This window comes from Brienomyrus brachyistius, chromosome 11 (assembly GCF_023856365.1).
Source record: "Brienomyrus brachyistius isolate T26 chromosome 11, BBRACH_0.4, whole genome shotgun sequence".
NCBI lineage: Eukaryota > Metazoa > Chordata > Actinopteri > Osteoglossiformes > Mormyridae > Brienomyrus > Brienomyrus brachyistius.
In genome coordinates, this window is record NC_064543.1 from 2,255,548 (window position 1) to 2,275,044 (window position 19,497).

Consider the following 19,497-nt stretch of genomic DNA (forward strand, 5'->3'; position numbering starts at 1 on the left):
AAGAGAGTAGGAGCTGTTAGTGACCGCCCTCCCCCGGCCGGTTTGAACGTAATTCTTCTCGCTACTTTTTGATCAAATTGTCCCAATTGTCCCAATACCCTGAAATTGTCGGTTTGTACGATAATTACACGCTTAATAGCACAATAACATATTGTCACTGTATGGGTACAACGAGATGCCCTTCTGTTGAAGCCTCAGTAAAGACTGTAAAGTTTAAGAATATAGAATAGAATAACATAATAATCACAGTGTAATGTAGTTTTAACCGTATTATTTATTTAGCGCCATATTCCCTTCTATCTCAGTCGTGTTCCTGGCTTAACGGCAATTCGGTAATTATCTTACTCCAAGATTTATTTCTTTCAATTTTATTAGTGTCAAACACGTTATCAACAATCATTTTGTTTTCTGAGTTAAAGTTTCTACGTCATTCCAAAAATAAACATTCATAAAATTAAATACATTATGTTTATGTTCATATAGTTTGTTCTTGCTTTTTACATTCAAAAAATGTAACTGGTAAGTATTTGGCATGCTTTCGTTTGGTTGTATTTGTTGGTAGGTCCTTGCCACTTAAAAGAACCTGATCACAAATTGGGCTAAATTTGATCCTAATATGGTAGAAGTTATACAAATCCTTCATTCTTTTTTCCTAATAGTCTGTTTGTAATTTGAAACAATTACTAAAATTGGTCCAAGTGACCATTGTATTATTTGTTTACCATTTTTTTTGTCCCTGTTTTATTCCTTAACACTTAACCCCTTCCTTTTTCTGGCCTGTTTTCAACCAGGCAACTCATATTGGTAAATAAGGAACAGAGTGACTTACATAAGTACTCATCCTCCCAAGACTGCATACTTAGTAGAGCCTCATTTTTTTCTGAAATTACATCTGGAAGTCTTTTAGTCTTTACCAACTTCGTACATCTGGATCTTGCAATATATGCCAGTTTTCCTTGGCGAAATTGCTTAAATCCTAGCAAGTAGAATGAGGAGTATCGCTGATCAAGCATTGCTATCTATGAATCATGTCACTGATTTTCAGTCGAATTGAACCCTGGGCTTTCACTAGGTCATTCTTAGACATTCAGTTCCCCGATTTTAAACCATTCCAGTGTAGTTCTGGGTGCACGTTTAGGGTTGACGTCCTGCTGGAAGGTGAACTTATATCCCAGTCTTAGGTCTGTTGCAGACTGAAACAGGTTGCGCCTATAGAACTGCTTGTATGTTGCTCTATCCGCTCCTTGTTGATGAAAAGCATCCCTACTACATGATGCTAGCACAACTGTGGGCATGGTATTTTCAAAAACCTTTTTCCGCGTATTTGCTGTGTGTTCCACATTCTCCTTATGGGATTTTGTATGATCCCCACTTCTCACCGCTGTTCCAGAAAAACCAACTTCCTGAGTAGTAGCTGAGCCTCTGTGCCTGTGAATTAAATGTCCAAGAGCGATGGCTAAGGGTGTCGTGTGAATGGAAAGTAACATTTATGTAAACTTTAGAAGTTACCTCAGAACAGCCAAACCATCGGAAAGCTTAATGTTTGGTTTATTATTAATAAGGAGTAAGGAGAAGCTCGCAAAACATAGTGAGCTGAGATCACACGCTACCATATTATATTTAAAATTTTACCTTCACCACCACGCAAAATAAATAAATAAATAAATGACAATAGAAGCCTTTGTCTCGAATTCCACATTGTTGGATGATGGCATTAAGAGGACAGCTGTTTGTAGTTAATGTTACGTGTTGATAACTTCATCTGGTATTTCGGCCTTATCTACAATATTCAGCTCATTTCATTTTGTTCCATATCAACAAAGCATCATTATTTTGTTTCACCCCCCCCCCTTTCCTTTTTATGGAGTATCCAAGATATAGAGTTTATTGAATCTCAGCTGTGGTTCCCCCCCAGCTCCATCAGGACCGGAGCCCCCTGTGAAAACCCACATGGACACGGGGAGAGTGTGCAGACTCCACACAGAAAGGACCCAGGACCAAACCCAGGATTATCTTGCTGTGAGTCAGCAGTGCTAACCACTGCGCCACCACGCTGCCCCCCATATTCTTTCCATTTTTTTTAAATAATGGATTTAACGGCGTTTTGATGTTTTATAATGCAACGCTGACTGGATCTTCTCCAGAACATGATCCTAAGCTTCTTTTGATAGCACTAAGGTTTTTATCCTTCTGTTTGCTTAGATATGTTCTTCAAAAAACTTTGGGACACTACAGTTCTACCGAGGTAGACCCCCCTCATATACCTAAATATATACCATTTGGTTGTACCAGCAAGTTTATAGGGAAAAGGGTAAATACTTGCGCAATGACAACTTTGTTGTTGGCTTTCGTTTGTTAGTTTTCTATCTGTAAATGACTATATATTTTTAAAACTATGTATTTTTTTACTTTATGGAATATTTTGAAGACCCGTGACATTAAACTTGAGGCTGTAACACAATCTAATCTGCAAAGGGCCGGTGTGTATGTGGGTTTTTGGGGTAACCTTTAGGTCAGCAGATCAAACCCTGGTGTGAGGACTCTTTAGCCAATCAGTCCTCTAATCAGTAATCTGATTAGGGAGTTGCTGTGAAACCCCGCATACACAACGGCCCTTTCTGGATAAGATTGGGCACCCCTGCTGTAACTCTACAAAATGCAAAAAAGTACAGGGTGGTGAATACCAGTGAAAGGTACTATATACAGAAAGAACCTTAAACATTGTGGAATTTTACGACCTGCAACGTCTCACACTCACTCACCAAAACAAACTCATAGCTTTGCAAGGTAAATCGGCAGGTCAGCTAAAAGCCATCACAGACATCGTCCACCCCCATGCCATTTCCATGTATCAAATAAACACTGGTCATGTCTCTACAGCAGCCTGAACGAATAATGATGATTCTAACCGCTGGGAATATCTCAGCTCACCTGACTCATACTCCACAAAATTACACTTCAGTCTCAAGAATACATTTAAATTTTACTAACTTCACCAGAGACTGTGAAATTGAGGTTTATGTAGACGGTAGATTTTTGTCTAACTTCCACTTTGTGGCTGTTTATTATGGTCAAGATCATAGGAGACCTGGATGGTATCCCTGGTGACACTGCTGGGGTACATTCCGGATGGGATGCCAGCCTATCACAGGAAACATATGGTATATATGCACATCACAGGCAGTTTGGTGATGCCAACTGCATGCAACTAAATGTATGCGTAATAAACTTTAAAATTACCTGCTGTCTAAGTTACTACTGTGCAGAGTAATTCGCATTAACCTTTTCTGCATTCATTAGCGACATTTTTCCATTTTACAAGGTCATAAAGCAAAATGTATGTTAATAAATATCAGAGTAATTTCCCTCAGAGTTTACCCTTAAATACATGAATTATCACACTGTAAACATTCAAATTGTCTTATAATAATGTACCATCTGCTACATTACAATGATGATCCTTCCATTTTTGAGCCATTTATTACTCTCCGTATAGTGGGGGCCCTGGGCCCTGTCCCAGACGACACAGGGCTGGGGTACGTTCTGGATGGGCTGTACAGCAACAGTGCTACTCAGAGCCATCATGCCCCCCCTCTGACAAGAAGAGGAACCAATTTAATCAGATAATGAAGTCAGCTGTAAAAAGAAAGGTAAGACTAAACTTTTGAAAGGGAAGAGCAATGGAGGTGTTTCTGCCGAAATAAAACCTACAAGTACAGGCCATAGACCACATCAAAGACGCAAGAACATTAATCTTCACCTCAGACAGGATCTCATAAATACACTGAATTTACGAAACGGCTGCAGAGACGTTTCCGTCAAAGAGCACTATGTCATTCTGGGAACCCGCGGGCTCCTCACATTGGCTGCTGGACTGGTGGTGGTTCCGAATGCTCAGGAGATCCGATTTTTAATAACAAATTTCAGGCGACCTGCTGCATGCACAACAGGAAGAGCTGATGAATGTGGGACTGATGCTTTTTAGATAAAAGTCTGTGAAGAAATGCGAGGCTGCGGTGTATCAGCTCCGAATGAACATCGGCGCTTTGCTGTGTTTCTGAGGGACAAGAAGGACTTACAAATTGACTGCCATTAAGCCTGATTATATATAAAAAAGTTAAATATAATAGTTTGTAATAATGAATGCGAGCACTATTTTGTGATGCTTATGAAAGCATTGCGTGGCTTCAGCAATTATTATTATTATTATTATTATTATGTATTGTATAACTATTCTTCTGATTTACCTACAAATTCTACTTAAAAACAGACTTAGGGAACGGTAACTTGAGGGCTGCCTGTACATGCTTTTATTGTACTGCTTTTTTTCGTGGAAAATAGGCATATATGCTTTGGGGGGGGGGGGATTGAGGACCATTCATTATTGTCTGCATTTTCTCAAACAGAGAACAACACACAAATTCAGTACTTCGGTGGGAAAAGTAGCAGGCAAACATGACTGTCTTCAACATAAACTGTAGACCGAAAGACACAGATACCTTTTATTACTGGTAAACAAGTCAGATAAATATAGAAGACATATTGAAAGCCCAGTACAAAAGTAAGGACACGCAGCAAAATGAAAAGAGGGAAGAAGAGGAAACCAAAAATGTTTGTAGTGGACGTTGCAGAACAGAAGGCACACAAGTATCAAGTAAATTCCACATGAAGGCAGTAGTGCTAGCAGGTTGGGTGCTGGCGTAGTTGTATAATTAACTTCTGCCAGGGAAAATGTAGTTTGATACAATCCTGTTGTCCACCACAGGGTGGAGCATTTGATTTGTGAGATAAGAACTAAGTTTCTATGTGATGTATTTTAGACACATAGTTAAGTAGCGACCGCTTGTTCTAAAGTGTAAATTCATTGTAAATGGCCCCAAGCCTCTCAGGCTGAACAGGGTTCTCCACAACAGAGCAACCGAAATTACGCATCTTGATATGGCAACAAGAGAATGTGTACCTAATCTGCAAGAAAGGCCTCTTCTATATAAAGTATATTTGGGTTAAACCCATTTTCCAAACCCCAAACACAGCTACTTTTTGCTTATGGGTGTAGTCTAACCAAGAAAAGAGAATGCTTTTATTGTGAGTTCTTTGAAATGTTGGTGCTTGAAATAGCACTCTAACATTCAGATTTAAGGCCTCGTGGAAGCTGTCCGCTCTGATTGGGAATAATATGGGTTAATCCACTGCAGCACAAGGGTTAAGTCAGTGCATGGCTGTTTCAGATAAGGTGAGTCATCTTTAGACTTACTTAAGCAATGGATTTAGAAAGAGGAACTTTGGGGGAAGAGCTGAAGACACATAGGAGCCACATAGAGAGGATTTCATACATGCTCTGCTCTTTTGTGGCACCATGCGCTTTCAATGTCTCTTCAAGCAATGGTTTTACAAGGCTTAAGGCAGTATCTTATGGACAGTGAAAGCAATTTATATAAGTTCACATTAGCGAAAACAACATTTAAGAGCAACAAATCTCCAATTTTACAGACATTTCAGCAAGGTCACCCCCACACCCCCCACCCCACCCATCCGCTGCTGCAAGCCTGTAGCGATTCCTCCAAACACACTACGGCAGCCTCCTTCCATAAAGAACCTTTATTGTTTCACATTTATAGCTTACTTGTTTAGCTATACCAGTGATAGAAAGACATGCCTAACCGAATGTATAATAAGGGCAATGGGTGTTGATAATATGTTTTTAAAAAAAGCTACTTGTTGATTTTATATATCTAGGAGAAGTTGATACATCATCTGCCGTGACTTCGCCCTGGATGAGTAGTTATGAAAAATGGACGTATGGATGTATGGATGGGTGATTCATCCCTGGACATTTGCGCATTCTGTGATCTTTTGTGTAAAGTTGTCCTCCAAATGTCCAGTGTTGCTCTGATGCCTGATTATATTCCCCCAACATTTCTTTCACATGATTTACTTGCTCAACGGTGTGGCGAGTGGGCTGCTTTCTTTTTCAGAGAATAGGATTGCCACCATGTGTTTTTGATTGTGTACACTGTTGCTCTGATTGTGGCAGACTTTCGGAAATTCCCTTCTCCATTGCCTGTCTTCTTGGTAGCGAGCATGTGACTAGCCCAGCTTGCCTTATTTTTTGTGTGTGGCCATGTGTCCGTGTGTGTGTGTGTGAGACTGAGAGCCGATGTTCCTGTGAGTCACTGTCTCAATGAAGTACTCGTCAAGTAAAAAAAAAACATTTTATGGTGATCGCAAGTGGCTCATTCTAGTAGCCTTTAGTAGTATGTACTGGAGTGCTTTTTTTTCAATTTAGTGTGCTTCATCTGAAACAGGACACAAAGCGGCTTACTGTCGCCAGGTAAATATAAGTAAAAATTTAAAAAAAAAACATGATAAGATCGTGCTTTAAAATATTTCAAGAAGGAAATTGTATTCTTAGTTGTTGTTCAGTGGTTAGTTAAAAGGACAGCAGTAGCATTCTAATGTAGCCTGCTAATCCACCCTGCCTTGCACCCAGGTCAGTCCACGCAGCTCTGCCCTGCACCCAGGTCAGTCCACGCAGCTCTGCCTTGCACCCAGGTCAGTCCATGCAGCTCTGCCTTGCACCCAGGTCAGTCCACGCAGCTCTGCATTGCACCCAGGTCAGTCCATGCAGCTCTGCATTGCACCCAGGTGACACACGCATATTTACAGATTTTTCTGGAATTGTTTTTTCACATGACCACTTCCTGCTTTATCTTTATACTTTTCTATTATATACAATTATTATTCTGTTTCGGTTTGAAGAAGTCTGCATAGCTTAAATATTCTAGCTTTCATCAGTATGGTTTTTGTATACCAGTTACTGTAAATCTCTTACATTTACATTTATATTTCACATATTTAGCAGACGCTTTTGTCCAAAGCGATGTACAAATGAGGCAAACAGGACATTACAAATGTATGTACAGTCAAGGAATCCATCCATCCATTTTCCAAACCGCTTATCCAACTTGGTCTGTCAAGGAATCAACTTGGCGAAAAGCACGGCTAGACTGAGCTTCCATTGGATGCCAAGGTACAAGTGAAAGCAGTACTGGGGCAGGAGAGGCACAACAACTTCTAACAAGCAACGGCCTAGTAAGACTATTCAAGGACCAGAAGTGCTTCAACATTCATGGAATGTAAAGAGGCATCAGTCTAGTAGAGGAACTCATGGAACAGAAGGGTCTTGAGGCGTTTCTTGAAGGTGGAGAGGGAGTCTGATGACTGGACGTGGTTCAGCAGCTCATTCCACCATCGGGGAATCACACAGCAGTACCTTCTGGAGGAACAGCTCTTGCGTGGTGAAGGGAGTTACAACCGGCATAGGTTTGCTGACTGAACTGATGATAAAAACATTAACCTTCATTCAGATAGTCAAATTTAGTTAGATTCATATTGAGCTCTATCAACTGTTCAGTGGGTGGGGTCACTGTCTATACTCTTTATTTCTTATTTCCATTGTTTTCGCATGAAGAAGAAATTGATTATTCCTGTCACTATATTAAACAGAACTAATCATTAAAAGGTGTAATGTTTGGTGAATAATTTCCCATTAATTATCCAGCAAACTATCACTTTTTTTGAGGATCCAGTAGCTGGGTCAAGTTTAGCATTAAGGTGAGGAGGTTTGTTGTCATGTGCAATATAAGACAGTCAGTTACACCATAAAATGAGACTTAATGACTGGTGAAGTGGTAGCTGTTTGCTCTAATCGAAATGCTAACTGGTACCCTGGTGACTAGTGTTTCTGAAATGGTTGGTACATCCATTGACACATCCTTTAGGCTGATAAGGTAACATCAGGAGACTGTCAGTCACATGCAAGGCTCTTTTGACCAATTGCTGCCTTGCAACATCGCATGACGACACCAGATGATCTAGCTGGAAGTTTATCATATAGCCCAGACTGCACCATGGGTGGGGGGAGGCCTAACACACTTTATTCACAAATTAGTAACACCCACACCACCACTAATTCTTACTAAATCAGTAGTAAAGCTGTTCATCATTAAGGAAGAGAAAGCTTGCCACGAATATGACATTGTGAAGGATTTCTGGAAAATCCAGGTCCTGTCTGGGATCTCTTTCAAGGATTTGGAGAAGGTGCCATTAATTGTGGAATCTCGCCTCATGAAGGCGGAAACATATGAAAGGCTTGGGTGACTAGTCTAGGCAAAGACAAAGAGAGCGTATTAAAATCTGGTGGTTCTTCTGGTGGCTTAAGACACCGTTGCCGCCTGCTGCAGCGGCTGTACACCGGCAGGAAGTGTGCTTTGGTAGATAAAGACCTTCAGTCAAGGCAGGTCAACCAAGTCTGTTGAACAACAGACATGTTTACTCACACCACACAGCCTTTGATGTGGTAAACCTGGTGTGTCTCCACCACTGAGTAAGGTGTGAGTGTTAAGTGGAATCATACTGGAAAAAAAAATCTTTAAAGGTGGTCCTGGTTTAAATGAATAGGGCCTCTGAAAGCTCTCCACTCACTTTTTAAGGGATCTCCACAAGGTCCAGCTCTAATCCTATGACTGCTGTACCTGAATTTCCCTTGACAAACCAGTGATCATTAACAAGAAGGAGATCATTTCCATGGATTCTATCAAACCATCATCTGCCAAAATCCATCTATGAGAACTAATGAGGGTCATTAATATTAAGCTCCATGGATTTATCTTAACCAATTAAATGTATCAAACTATCTGGCATCACTGAATTGTATAATTGAATTGTATAATTCACAAGATGTACTCATTGAATTGTATAATTCCATTGCGGTTTCAGTATAAAAAAGTCTCGTTAGATCCCAAGAATATCAGTCAGAATCCATTTGTTTTATTTGTCACTAAATCGTGTGCCTAACACCTGCCAAACCAAAACCACGCACTACCAAATATTATCTTGAATGGTCAATAGGCTCCTGTAAAACTCACAGCCATAAAGTGAATAGAACAGGACAAAATGAGGAATCGGGAATAAGAAGTGAGATGTTTGGATCCACCATAGACGACTGTCCGATGCCTGTTTGTCTCATTGTGAAAGAGGTGAACAGAAACCTAGCATAGCCGGATATGCGAAAAACCAGGAACTTCCCTCTCTTTGGGGGTCAGCTTTTGTTTTGAAACCCCGTTCAATCCTGACAGGTGTTACCTGAAACATATTTGTGGGATTTAATGTGCCTGAGAAAATGTGTTGCAAATGGCCCAATCCGATACATGGCGATAATTTCATATTTACAACTGTCACTAGATGAACAAGTAAGGGGTATACTGAAAATGAACAGATTAACATATTATTGCAAAAAATGTGATTCATTTTGTTTGTATTTGCAGGTAAGGCTGCATTTATTTAGCATAAATAAAACTATGATTTATTAATATTTTTGGTGTCCACACTTGAACCATCCAGCTATTTATCTCAGCCAGAGTCACAGGGTTTGGACTTAAACAATAAAGTGAGATTAAATTGTACTTTGCAGCTATGAAACATCCACAACAAACGATGTTCTGCAATACATCACTGGGCTGAGCCGTGATGGTGACCAGATTTCCTTTTGCTCAACAGAGTTGGATAATTCAGGTCCAGACCGGGATTTTGTTTCAACCGACCAGTTGAATATTCTGTGACTGTGACTCTTTATGCTGAACTGGTTGGTTGAAACTAAATCTTGGTCTGGACTTTTAATCTCTGGACCTGAATTACCCAACTCTGCTGCTCAATAGTTATAGAGCTTAGCAGGACCAAGCGATGGGCCGGTGAGTGTTTGATTGGCAGGCCAACTTGACACGGATGCCACCCAAAAAGGAATGATTGGTACAGTTCCCTCCCTTCTTAACAATGTACTGCATGGGCCATTGATCTTAATGACCGCATTCTGAGACTGAAAGCCTCAAAAGAGGAATGGGAGTTTGGCCACGGTTACAATTTTCAAAGACCCTGTAAAATCAATAGAAATGCCACAGAAACCCTTTTCGATGGTACAGCTTGTCTGTGGGACAATGCTTCTCCAGCAGAGGTACAGTATGGAGACACAAATGCATGTTTATCACATACATGTCACTATGCTATGCAATCTAGCAGCGTATTTGTCTTCTCTATTCACTACCTGTCTGAAAAAATAAATTACCACACTGTAATAGGCATGCAGGCCTGTAACAGCCGGATTCAGCCTTTAACACCTTATTTTCTCTCTTGCTATTTTTCAGTGTACATCTTTGAGGAAGTCAATAAATTGCAGCCTGGCTACTATTAGAGAAGAAGAAAAAATACTCAAGGAACAACTTCAAAGTCTAATTAAAGGAAGTTTTTGACTGATTTACGCTGCTCCAGATTTGACTGTGTGTTGCAATGCTTTTCACTAGACACTGATACCTTATTTAACCTGACTGAAATAAAAGGTTAAAGACAAAAGGTTAAGAGGAATGATTACTGTAGCAATTTCTGGGAAGGAAATTAGAGTGGTTTTCCGAATGCATCATTTTCTTTCTTTGATCACCCCACATTAAAAAGAGTGGCAGTCGTTTCAGATCCTGCAATGGATTAACAAAGGTGTGTTTATACTAAACTGCTCTGACTGGAGAAACACACATTTTGATCACAAGATATTTGCTGTGCATGCTTAATCCTATATTCCATATACTCAATGAAGAGTTGCTTAAACTGCATTTACACTAGTTTTAGTACTTTTGAAGTGGATTTTCTCCAAAAACTCCATTCAAAACCCTATTGTTTTTATATTGGATTGAATTTTCAATATTTACATATACACTGGAGATCAAAATTAGAGAACAACCTACAATTTCCTAAATGTCAAGGTCACTACGTAATCCTACTTGGAAGTTTTCCAAACAGGAGTAAAAGAGCAGTATTTTAAGCATATGTCACCAGTTACATAAATTCAGGAGCACAGTATAAGAAACTTAAATGACATCTTTGAAAAAGAACACTGATCAAAAGTGTTCATCAATTGTTCTCTAATTTTGATCTCCAGCGTAAGCTATGGCCAGTATTATATTGGTATTCAGCTGTTATACTGATATATAACCTTGACATATTGCTTCCACTTTTGTTTATCTGGTTTCGGTGGTTTGAAATGCTTCTTTACACACGTACACATTATTTTATTTTTTTTAAAAAGGAATCTGTTTAAAATAGCCGGTAAACTATATCTAACTACAGTTTGTGAGATAAAATGATATTTTTACATTGATCAGCAATGGTTTTGTTGAGAACAGCAAAAAGGCGATACAGAAGAAAAGCACCATATTTCCTGTTGCGGCTAATTCTGTTTCCTGGTTTTTTTTCACGTAAGCGGTTTTGCTGGTCAAGACCTACAACAGCTTGTAGGATTTGAGTGCTTGGAGGCCTTGCAAGAGGCCGTATGAATCTTCTCAGAATAGCTTATAGACTGAGCATAGGAATTTCTGTAATCCATTACTGAATCGGCTGGATCTCACAGGAAGACAAAGATATAGAAAATTGTTTACATTGCATTGTTTACGTTACCTATGCCACGTGTGGCTATTGGAGGTACTAACCAACTTATTCGACCTAGGGAGAGTTCTTGTAGGCTCGCCGTTGGCTTGAACTTGTGAATTTGGTAAATAGTTTCCACCTGACTAAAGGGAACAGGTAACACTGAACCCTATTGTCAATATTAATGTTCACACACAGCCTTATCCCAGCATGCTATTGGGACGGTACAATGGTATTTATTTTAATTGATGTGAAATGAAACATATACGTGGTCTGCATAAGGGAAAACACAACAGCTGGAAATATGGTTCAGCTACAGCACAGACCGAAGGGATTTGGACAATTAACGTAGATATTACTATGGATCATTCCCCTTTTCTGCTTCTAAGGGAGCTGTACCCTATTCTCCAGAATTAATCACTGTCTGTCAATCATGACTGCTGAGCTTCCCTTGGGTCCAGACTTCCTGGGGGCAAAAAGGCACCCACCCACACACACACACATGCCTGTAACCATAAATATATATCCAGGAGCATGTGGGAGGCAATGAACCCATGCAGTCACCTGACTAACCTCCTGGGGCAGTCGGTAGTCCCGCCCCTTCCTTCACACCAACATAACTTTTGGTTTTCATCAGATGAGTGTAATCAGCCAACTGCATCATAATGGCAAAGTCCATAAACAGTGCAGATGTACAAAGCAGACAGCCTCGATTCTTACCTGGTGTGTCTCGTTCCATGGCCACTTTAGTGACCTATAGAACAATATGTGTTTTGGGGGATTATACAAGGGGAAGGGACCTCCTGCCTCTGGTAGGAGGGGAAAAGTACGAACCACTTCCTGTTCATGCATGATGGCCTCTGTCATAGACTGTGAAGGAGAAGCAGGTGTATTTATGCTTCTGAACACGCAGGTTTACAATGATGCCACATAAAACTGAGAGCTATCAACATTTATGTATGTATGCATTTATGTATTTATCTGTTTGATAGCACTGGCTAGCTGGTATTGATTTTTTTTTTCATATTTGTACATCATATTTAAAATATTATCCCACTTAATAATGCAATATTTCAGTTTCTGCAAAAAGAAGATGACGAGCCATTTTGGCTTAATATTATGATACTAATATTCTGTTTATCTGAATTAAAAAATTCTTTAAAGACACGTTTTTACCTTCCTTTGTTTAATATTGAATTTGACAGAGTACATCTTGTGAAGTGGGAAGTTAGGCAGGTTACATCATAGGCCTAAATTAGTTCTGAATTCATAACCTAAAGGTCCGTGCAATGTCCCAAGGAAAGGTGCTTAGGTTAAATACTCCAGGGTTATGCTGTGTGATACAGTGAAAATCATATTGAACAAATACCTGAAACATCTCCTAGGATCTCAACCTAGGAATTGCCTCCTGAATGGTTACACCTCAAAAAGAGAACTTCACTTTGATCCAGTCAGAGCAGTTTAGTATAAACACACCTTTGTTAATCCATTGCAGGATCTGAAATGACTGCCACTCTTTTTAATGTGGGGTGATCAAAACAAACTGTATATTATCTGCAAAAAAACTGATTGGTGAAGTGCCAAAATACATAAGGAAGTGCTAGACTTCCTGCAGAAAGCTGCAAGTTCTGGAGCACGCATATGGAGCGACGCAAAAGTGACCCTGCAGGTTCTTCTTTTTATATTTGAAAATATTGTATAAGATCAGAAAAAGGTTTAGCGTTTAATATGGAGCCAAAATCTTAAATGTGAAAAGGTATTTATTATAATATGTGAGTTTAAAGGACCCAATGGCGGGAAATATCAGGTCGTGATAACAAAACCACATTGTAATTCACAAACTCCACAGTGGAAAACTCCTCCAGTCACCACAGCCTTGCTGTAGGTAGGCTACCAGCCAGACTCTCTCAGTGGGCTGAGAGGTCCCTTTAGAGGCCAGCGCAGGTGCAGCACCAGGCTGCTGAGTCCCTCCCAGCTGCTGTGCCTCTTTGGTACCCATATATCTTGCACACCTGCCCTTTTTTCCACAGGAAAACCACCTGAGGGCAAGACCTGAAATAGATTCCTTAAGATCTAACACACTGTTCTAAGCCCTTTTCCTTGCTGTGGCTATATAGATTTAAACTTTTGATAAAGAGAAACCGTTTTATAATTAATCTTTAAACCTAACTCTGTTACTTTAATAAATAACAACTTTTAATACTTGAATAACAATCTCTATTGATTATTCAGTGAAGATGAGGTAAAGTTGCAGGGGCCTGCAGCTGAATGCCTGCACGCACGATACGCACACTTGGCATTTTCGACTTGTTACCATGTGGCTAATGTGACGTGAGTGCGTGCGTCTGTTTTTCCTCATTATGTCTGGAACAGAAACATAAGAAGAGGACTGCACGATTTTGGGTAAAATATGAATCGCAATTTTTTTTTTGTTACACTCAGAATCACAATACTGTCTCACAACTCTTGAACGATATATTTCTCCATTCTTATTTTGCACTGTGTATCGTCTTTAGCGAGGGTGAGTCTATTTTGCACAGCCAGGGCAGGTGTTACGACGTGCAGAGCACGGACCGGGGAAGCAGGCGAGGAGAGCCGTGGAAATGAACAAAACGGGATTTATTGTGGGCTGGCACTCCAAAAACCGCAGCGATGCTATAACACTACAATGACCGGACTGGGGAAACAAACTGAAACGTGGACTAGATACATTGAGCTGATGACAGCAACAAGAAAGATAAACACGTGGGATTCCACACGGGGCACATGGAAGGAGCAGACAATCGGGTCATGACAGCAGGATGCCTAGAGAGACGTCAAAAGAAGGCAAATATTCACACAGAAAGTTGTCTGACTGTAGAATGCAAAGATCAACACGAAACAAAGTGAAATCCTGTACATTTCAGGCATTTCGGGTCCCAAAAAAAAAAAATCGGTACCGTATCAGTAACTTCAGAAAAAAATATATCAGAATCAGTCAAATTTTCAACCCTGGTGCAGCATTACCAATATGATCATTAATGAAATAGGACTGTCACATGAACTTTGCAGAACAGAAGGGGCATATTCTGGGCCCTGTATCATGACACAGGATTTCTTACTTAACCGTATATCTTATCAGGTTTAAGGTAGTTTGGGCTAAATGTAAGTGAACGAAGATAAAGTCCATCTACCTTAAATACGACAAGTTATGTAGGTAACCAACAAATCACGCTTTGTGATACAGGATCTCCTCTTCCTGTCACGCAGTGTAACGCAGTCCAGACACAGTAGATTGGGGGTGTGCTCAGCCTGAGATAAAATCCCACACGCACCCCTGGTCAGATACATCAGGATACGTTACAACACAAAGCGATAAAATAAGATACATAAGGGCAACATAACATTTCATAGATCAATCATGGTAGAATTTTCAGTAACACTTTACTTAAGTCCAGAAAGTAAGGCACTATATAGATATCTTTATAATGCAGTTATAATGGTCAGTATAAGCATTAAGGATGCTTTATAACTGCATTATAAAGGTATCTACAGTATAGTGCATTATAGATGAGACCTTCATAGAACATTCATAATGCATAATAAACATGGCTATAATGTGTTTTGCCTTTTTATAAATAGGTTTGTCACCATGTTTATAATGCTTTCTGAATGCATTATAATGCATTATGAATGTGTTTATAAATTAATTAGAATGACCCTAATTAAAGTGTTATCAAGTTTTCTTAGTCCAGCAGCAAGGGCATACAGAAAGGAAGACCTCAGCTAGCATATGCAACCATTGTCTTCATCTGCAATTCTTTAGCTGGTCTCTCTGGATGCACTTTTGCACTATTTGCATGTCTTTGTCTTTCATTTGGAATAGTCACGTCATGAACAATAGATTCTGATGGACTGGCTCTTTTCAGTGAATCCGTTGAACCGGTTTCCAAATCTGAAATAACTTTTGGTAGATGCACACACTGTACAGGCACACATCTAAAATTACGACAAAGTGACATGTAAAATCACACAACAACCTTTTTAAATATGTATATATTTGCTTTGCGTGGACCCTCCATAGCCCTGCTGTCCTCAGTGGCCCTGCAGTGAACCGAGTTGCCACTCATGCCAAACTCGCTAGCATGTCAATTGCCTGAGTCAGGAGTTAATAAGCCACAGCCACCATGCAGCTGGGCATGAACACAGTGCCAACACAAAGGATTATGGTATACTATATTTTTGCCTCTACAGTTTTATATATGTATGTAATTTTTTGGCATCATTACTTAACCGTAATCTAAACCACTAAAATTACACAGCAGTGTACGGGTCTGCTTTGGGTTTAAAATTAAAGCTTGACACATTTTTCTAATCGTCTCTCACAGAATAGGGCATTGTTTAAGCTCCCCCAGTGAAACGGCAGTCAGTAACAGGTTACGCAGGGCGGTGTGAGCAAAAGGGGGAACCTGGATTATGTGTGCAAGGTCAATTTCTGGGAGCTGTTATTACCAGGTCAAGTGCAAGTGGATAGTGAATGTGCACCTTTAAACAACTAATGACTTATACATTGTGATTTTATCCATTTTCACAGTTGTATTCCTGCTTACCTAAATACACATTATTGTTTTCCCACAAATTCAGATGGGAACTCTGGTGTAACTGGGATGGTAACAGCTGATAAAATGGAATGCTGAGGATAAAAACCAAAAATTTCCCTAAAGTTATTCCGAGGCTCATGTTGAAATAGGTCGCATATTTATTTAGCCAGAATTAGAATTTTCACCAGTCCTTCCTCTTATCAGCTCCTGGGTCATCCTGGGGTTTCTGGGAAATGTCTCAATGCGCAGGAAAACACATGGAAACAACCGTTTTGCCTCTGTAAATGTCTCAGGTGATCAGATGTGTGGGCCTCGGTCATTTTTGAATGTTGCAACAGTTCTTACGATGTCATCATTAAAAAAAAAAATGTTTTTATTGAGTTATAGAATCAAGAATACTTTGAGATCTGAGATGGACAAAAATGGAATCCACCTAATGCATTCTTTCTGCTGTCTTGTCACCCTTTGCTCTGTTCCATTTGTCTATAACAAAGTCTATAACACTAACCTATAACCAACATTATGTGCGGAGACTATTTTTAAGACCCCATATGATGAACAGTGTCTTTCTTCCTACTCCTGTTACTAAATATTAGTGAACTGTATCCAGCTTTATTTTGTGAAAAGTAACCACACGTTTTACACCTAAGCTCCACGTGGCTTGTGGTCGTTGAACTGTCTTTTGTTCTCTTCAGTTCCAGTAACTGCAATTCATGAGCAAAATTCTGCTCTGTGTCCTTCAGAAACAATTCTGTCAAACATGGCAAAAATATTCATCACATAGAAAATGGCAGAATTGTCACCTACGTCATTTTTAAAAGGCGACATTTTGCGATACATTTATTAGTAGCTATTTTCATGTTATGCCTTTTTTTATAAGAAAATTTAGAAAATCATAAAGGCTAAATTTAAGGGAAATGAAAATGACCTCAACCCACGACTTTGAGAGGACCAGACAAGCACACGCTACATTAAATATCAGAAACACGACTTCTTTTTCTGCAGCCACAGCTCAGTGTGAAGTGCAAATGGATCTGGGTGAGACGGTTGAGGCTTGAGAGGTCCGGTGAGGGGTTGTGTAAGAGACAGGGCATCTGCAGATGTAACTGACTTCCTGTGTTGAGAGGAAATTCACTGCAACACATTGCTGTTGGGAAAACACAAGAATCTGCACGCACAACACTCGATTTTCCACTCTGCAAACCTGATTCTGAACGAACATTTGACCTGTCCTGCCTCTCAGCCTTTCTGCAGAGTAACAGGTGACATGGAATCACTGGTTAAATTTTGCTGAATCATGTACCAGTTCTGATGGACAAGATATTTAACCTGAATTGTTCCAAAACCCGACCATGTAATATTTAACTATGTAAATGGGCAAAATCTACGATAATTTCTATATAACTAACAGTATTAATGCCTCACTAATAAATCAGGCCACCCTATCCCATAAATAAAATTACATTGTACCACATTTGCATGCTGGATCAAAGTGATTTGTGTCTTGTTTTTTGTGTATCATTACTGAACACTGTAGGTGGTGCATTAGTAGATGACTAATCAGTTTGACTTCAAAGAGTGACAGAGTCTCCCAGTGACTTAAAGCGATGCTGTTATCCATCATATCTCCAATGCAGATGAGTGCCGTTTCTTCTATCAATCATTCATTGCTTTCCCAAAAGTAAACACAGCAAATATTATAGGAGAAGCTTTCATTGTGACAGTTATTTTTCGTAAACCTTGGACCAGGTGCCAGTGCATCACAGGGCACAGACTGTGGGCACTTTAAGAGACACCGGTTCAGCTGAACTGGAAACCCGTGCCGACACGAGCCACACACACACACACACACACACACACACACACACAGTGCAGTTGTGAGCTTACAGTGCTAACGATTGAGCCACCAGCACAGGGGTATCATATATTTTGCTTTAGGTTTATTCTTGATTGGGATTTACCATTATCCGGCATTAGTATAGTAGCTATTTCAGCTTTGGTAATTAGCAACTAAAAATTCCCCAAAAGAACAAATGTACTACTCAGATGGGACAGGTGTGCAGGCCTGTCTTGTGTGTTTGCCTTGTGCTCTGTGCTCCAGGCTCTCCATGGCCCCATGTTGGATAAGCAGTATGGATGGATGGATAGGTTTCCTCACCTTTCCATCTTTCCGATTGTAGGTGGTACTATGGGCAGGTAGGAGTCAGGAATGGTGGTATTCCGTATACACTAATTCAGACTTGCATTTGGCCAGTTCTTAAGTCTTTGTAAAGCTGAAAGAGGACAGAGAAGGAGACAGAGATGCCTGCATACTTGTACCATACTAAGGATAATCAAACACACATCAGGTGATCTGGTTCATTCATAGGCTACCGCATGTATGAATATAGTAGTAGATTTTTTTGGTTGTAGTTTCAGAAATTATGCAGAAAATCTACTTTCTCCTTTCTGTTACCCAAGGTTACTTTCTATTGAAAACTTATGCCATCTGGCCTGGCCAAGTTGGCTACCACAGCTCACACCCCACTGACAAGGTGCCCATAGCTTTCCACAGCTAAAAGGTCAAAGAGCTCCTGATTAACCCCACCTCCCCTTTCAGGAAAGCCCTCTGTCCATTCTCTTTTACCTTAATCCACATGCCTCTGTTAGGGATCGGGCCCCATAAAAGTCTCACACAGGTTCCTTCATGGGGAACTGAATCTGAAAGAAAGTTCCCTAGTTCCTCTTTTTCTTAGCGTCTCTATGCTGTATTGTACTGTATATACCAATGTGTGTGCATGCTGGCTGAAGCCGTGTGTCGGTATGTGCGTGCAAACAGCATCTCATCTTCAGCAGAACTGACGTGACCAAAGTGGTTTTGACGAGCATCTCCTGTCATACCCCGTTAAACGAGCGAGCCCCTCTCCGCCTGGTCGGGCACACGGCCCCCGCCATCTTATGCAGGCACCGCTTGGCCATCACTCTGCCCCCCCCCCCCCCCCCGCTACAGGCCGCGCTGCGGCCTCAGACATCATTTCTGGCGATCAAGGGGAACACTGGAGTCCAAGTAAAATAATTGATAATGAGAATGATGTTTAATTATGGTACTTCCCCTTCCTGTCCTGCTCATATCAGACTATTTTTGGAGAACTTCGATTTGGTCGTCTTTTCATAGTTGATTTACTGAGAGGTTGCAGCGGTGTTAATGTAATATAAGTTACATTATTAACCAGTCCCTACGTTAGCACCTTGTATTCTCTATATAGCAGGCGAATGAATGCCTACTACATGTACTTTACCTCATTGAATCAACCATGATAATAATAATATGTTAAATGTCTTTTCTAGTACAATGTGGTGACCAGTGACTATGTCCCCAGAAAAGATCTTTCTTTATAGAGCTATTTATTGAAAGAGAGAAGTGAAAGTTTTTTTTTCTCATACTCCACAATGATCCTAACCCCCAGTA

At 40.2% G+C, this 19,497-nt stretch overlaps 2 long non-coding RNA genes across 5 annotated transcripts; both read left to right on the plus strand.

Annotated features, from left to right (window-relative positions):
• The first annotated feature begins 29 nt into the window (after positions 1 to 29).
• On the plus strand, positions 30 to 3,161 carry LOC125704288 (uncharacterized). 2 transcript variants are annotated; one of them, XR_007381076.1, is made up of 4 exons: positions 30 to 332; positions 1,916 to 2,019; positions 2,203 to 2,245; positions 3,077 to 3,161. It is a non-coding gene; the product is annotated as an uncharacterized LOC125704288 (long non-coding RNA). The 2 variants fall into 2 exon arrangements; XR_007381075.1 differs by lacking the exon at positions 2,203 to 2,245.
• A 3,003-nt stretch (positions 3,162 to 6,164) lies between these two features.
• LOC125704287 (uncharacterized) lies at positions 6,165 to 10,166 on the plus strand. 3 transcript variants are annotated; one of them, XR_007381074.1, is made up of 3 exons: positions 6,165 to 6,331; positions 6,491 to 6,645; positions 6,979 to 10,166. It is a non-coding gene; the product is annotated as an uncharacterized LOC125704287 (long non-coding RNA). The 3 variants fall into 3 exon arrangements; XR_007381073.1 differs by having other exon boundaries at positions 6,491 to 6,614; XR_007381072.1 differs by lacking the exon at positions 6,979 to 10,166 and adding an exon at positions 6,646 to 6,842 and having other exon boundaries at positions 6,491 to 6,614.
• Positions 10,167 to 19,497: the final 9,331 nt, after the last annotated feature.